At 48.3% G+C, this 4443-nt stretch overlaps 1 long non-coding RNA gene across 1 annotated transcript; it reads right to left on the bottom strand.

Annotated features, from left to right (window-relative positions):
- Window positions 1-466: 466 nt before the first annotated feature.
- Window positions 467-4156, bottom strand: LOC147964970 (uncharacterized). Its single transcript, XR_015608089.1, has 2 exons — window positions 3439-4156; window positions 467-2441 (listed from the first exon to the last, which is right to left on the bottom strand). It is a non-coding gene; the product is annotated as an uncharacterized LOC147964970 (long non-coding RNA).
- Window positions 4157-4443: the final 287 nt, after the last annotated feature.

The raw sequence follows: 4443 nt of genomic DNA, 5'->3' as shown, positions 1-4443 counted from the left end.
CACTTATCGGTGGTCAGGAACTGCAAAGCAGTGGGCACAGGGTTTCGGGAAACATCGAGGAGTATCCGCAGAATCTTCTGCCGAAGCAAGCGATCATCGGGAATGTCGGGGCTCTCCGGGAGGAAGTGGGTACGATAACCTAATGTCAGAGTTAGTAAAATGTTTAACCTGAATGGAAGAGAGATTAGAGTCCCAGAGTATAGACGAGGAGTAAAAGATCCTAATACCACCCAATGGTGACGTGGGCCCGTAAGACACACAGCCATGTTAGTAAAAGTTTTTGTAGTGACTATACTCGACTTCGGCCAAGGAGTTGGAAAGGGGGCTACCTACAGGCAGTCGGCTCTGATACCAACTTGTGACGCCCTCAATTCAATCGTACACTAATCATACACGCAAATGTGTACGATCAAGATCAAGGACTCACGGGAAGATATCACAACACAACTCTAGACACAAATTAAAATAATACAAGCTCTTTATTACAAGCCAGGGGCCTCGAGGGCTTGAATACATAAGCTCGAAAACACAAGAGTCAGCGGAAGCAACAATATCTGAGTACAGACATGAGTTAGACAAGTTTGCCTTAAGAAGGCTAGCACAAAAGCAACATCGATCGAAAAGGCAAGGCCTCCTGCCTGGGAGCCTCCTAACTCCTCCAAGTCGTCAGCGGCCGTCACGTACTAGTAGGCACCCTCGGGGTTGCAGTAGTCTTCAGTGGTGTCGTCTGGCTCCTGGGATCCGTCATTTGGTCGCAACAATCGGGTATGGGGGAAAAAGAGGTAGCAAAGTAACCGTGAGTACTCATCCAAAGTACTCGCAAGACTTACATCAGATTTAAACTAAGTATGCATCTATATCAAACAAATGGGTTGTATTTGTGGACTAAACTGTAGAATGCCAGAATAGAGAGAAGGCCTAGTCCTATCGAAGACTAGCATCTTTTGGAAACCACCATCTTGCACCCACAGGAGGGAGTAGAGTAGCATAAAGTAAAGTAGTAGAAGTTTTATCAACCTCGGCCAGAGATCCTTTCTCGACTCCCTGCGAGAAATCAATCCCAGAGCCATACTATCCATTTATCACCTCATATCCAAGTCTCATCTCAAGTATCCAGTTCTAGTTTTATCGATCGGGATACAACTCTAAGTGTCCGTTATCGTAGGAAAGGCTATCAATAGATGGTTTCTTCCCTGAAGGGGTGCACCAACTTACCCACCACGCTCGATTAACTCTGGCCGGACACACTTTCCTGGGTCATGCCCGGCCTCGGCCAAACAATACGTCGCAACCCGACCTAGGCTTAATAGAGAGGTCAGCACGCCGGACTAAACCTATGCCCCCAGGGGTCATGGGCCATCTCCCCGGGAACTCCTGCACGTTGCGTGGGCGGCCGGTGAGTAGACCTAGCTACCTCCTTCAAAAAGGTAGGTGATTACCAGTCCAACCCGGCGTGCGCCGCTCAATCGCTGACGTCTATTAAGCTTTGGCTGATGTATACGACGCAGAACGCCCATACAATGCCCACGCGATGGTTAGTGCTATCAGGCCAGAGGCCCCTCGGATCAAATATCCAAATCGTAGTGGATTAGGAACGCGCGGTAACAAGCAGAGACTCACGAAAGATGTGACCCCGTTGCCCCGTCTCGAGTACTTGCGGCAAGGGCTAAGAATGCCCGGCCACGCCTCGTAATTATCTCGCGGGCACCCTCCAGGTCAACACGACTGCACATCACTCGCAATTAAGCTCGCACGGGTACCCCTCAGGGCCGACCCGTTTTTAGTAACATGGTTCAGTGTAAAGTCATAGTAACCATAGTAACTGTGTGCCTAACACCAAGGGGAAAACTCGAGGAATCACCCCCGATGAAAACTCGAGGTTATCATCAAGGTGAACGTAAGACGATTCACCCTCGAGGTTCACACTTGAGGGGTTGCACGACAGAGCCGTAACAAAAGTGGTTAAGGAGGAAATCACCCTCGATGACCTCGACCGTATAGCTACACTATAGAGATCTCATCAAGAGTGATGTACGAGGTTCCACCCTCGGCACTCGATGGTAACTCTGCAGAGTCATACAACTAGGGGGGGTGATGTGCGGTGTCGGGGCCTGGACGTCGATCACGTTGATCGAGTCATCGAACATAAAGCGAGGCAACTGGAACAAGGTGGGGGTCACTGATGGATCTCTAACCAACCTACACTAAGTAGTTTAGGAGAAGCAGGTAAGGTATCAATAAGCAGGTAACAAAAACAAGCTATGCATCAAAGTAGGATCATACAGAAAGCAGTAGCAGTTGTAATGCAAGCATGATAGGGAAAGAAATGGGCGATATCGGAATGCTCAAGGGGGGTTGCTTGCCTGGAAACTCTGCTAAAAAGGAACAAGTGTCGTCGTCGACGTAGTCGATCATAGGGGCATCAGCAGCGGTCTCGGGGTCTACCGGAGATAAGAGGGGGAAGAAACAGTAAATACAGAGCAAACAATTGCAATACTATGCATGACAAGGCAATAAGCAATGCTAGGGGTGAACTAACGCAAGGCTACGCGGTAACTAGGAAGGGGGGAAACATCCAGGAAAGTTTCCCCGAAGTTTGGCATTTTCAGACAGATGAAACGAAGAGGAAAGATTTCTTGTTCTCTATGCTAGGGATGTGTGGCAGACGAACGGACTATATATTCAGATTCGTCTCGCCGTTCTGAGAAACTTTCATGTATAAAGCTTTTTCATCCGAGTTATGAAATATTTTATATTAATTTTCAAAGTTTTAAATAATATTCTAGATTTTCTAAATTACTTTCAATTCGAGTTGACCAAGTCAATTTGACTAGTCAAAAGGAGAGCTGTGACCCACATGTCATGGACTATTTACCTAAACAATTAAATAAACCTAACTTATTTAATCGGGGCCTATGTGTCATTACTACCAGACTAACTTAGCACTAATTAACACTACTAGCTAAACCTAGTACTACTAACAAGGGCCAGCCACTACTGGGCAGAACACAGCCGGCCACACGCACGGCACACACACACAACAATGCTAGAGGTTAAATATGTTCTCCATTTAACAGAAGATAGCAATTTATGATTTTCATAGGATTTAATCCATGAATCAAGTCGATTTGGTCCAACGGAAACATTTAAGCCTTGTCAAGTGTACTATCTACTCATTTTATTTTTTCACATATTAACAACTGTTTAACCGCTGATTAGGGGCTGTTTAAGGGCTTAGTCAACATAGAAAATTAAAAGCTAACTAGCAGCATCTACAGTAGCAAGCAGTGCAGCGACGCAGCAAGCGGAGCAGCGCAGTAGCAGCGAGGGGCAGGGGCGCTGGGCTGCACAGGCGGCCACGGCAGTAGGCGAGTGTAGCGGCAAGCAGCAGCGAGGCCATGCGCAGGCGCGGGTGGAGGTGGCTGCAGGTGGACGCACCCTGGGTGCGGCGCGTGCGGCCAGATGCAACCAGAGGCGCGGGAGCGCGCACACAGGAGCAACTCCGGGCGTGGTCACTTGAGGTAGCAGACGACGGTTTACGGCGACGGATCGAAGGGGATAAGCAGGGGAATCAGTCGAGGGCCTCAACGTGATGCTCGTGGGTGCGTCAGGGAAGCCGGGGACGGGCCGGAGCCAGGTGACTCGATGGCGAGTTGTGCGATGGCCGACGGGGAAGAAGACGATGTAAGGCTCGATGCAGGGGTCCTAGCTCCAAGAGGTGGTCGGGGACGACGTTGGAGATGACGGCGGATCTCCCCGTTGTGGTCTCAGTCGAGGGAGGGCTTGGTGGCTGCGTCCATGGCGACGACACAGTGACGGATGCGCTCGGTGAGGGCGAAGAGCGGCGTTGATGGTGCGGATCTGGTGAGAGAACACCAGACAGAGGAGGGAGTGGATGAGAGCAGAGAAGTGACAGGGGAAGGCGAGGGGGCCGCGGGGTTTGCCTTATCCTCTCCCCGACGGTGATGGCGAGATGGTCGGGGTCGACCCCTCCCCTGTAGTGATGCGGTCGGTGGAACAGGGGAGGAGGGCGCAGGGGCAGGTGGGCCGGCTTGTGGCTTAGTGGGCCAAAGGCCCAGGGGGAGTCCTGTTCCTTTAGTTTATTAACTTTTGTTTTCTTTTTAATTATTTGTTGTTTATTGTTTTCATAACTTATTATCTATTTATTTTAGCTTTAGCAAATATCTAAACATCACCTAAATTAGTGTTTATATTTAGGCTACTGACCTAAACGATTTGGCACATTAATTAAATAGTTTTATATTTGTTTAGTCTTTAAAAACATTTAACAATTGTTTTAAGCCCCTGTTTTAATTATTATAGGGCATGGAAATACTTTACAAAAAATGTTGGGTAAGCACCATAATTGGTTATGGAATATTTGCCACACTTTGAACATTTTAGTTTGCATGTTTGTGAAATTTGAATTTTTGGACTTTAGTT

The sequence above is a fragment of the Triticum urartu genome, chromosome 6A, assembly GCF_056163025.1.
Source record: "Triticum urartu cultivar PI428250 chromosome 6A, HENAU_Tu73, whole genome shotgun sequence".
Lineage (NCBI taxonomy): Eukaryota > Viridiplantae > Streptophyta > Magnoliopsida > Poales > Poaceae > Triticum > Triticum urartu.
Note: the sequence above shows the minus strand (reverse complement) of the source record. Positions and strands in the feature narration are given on the sequence as shown.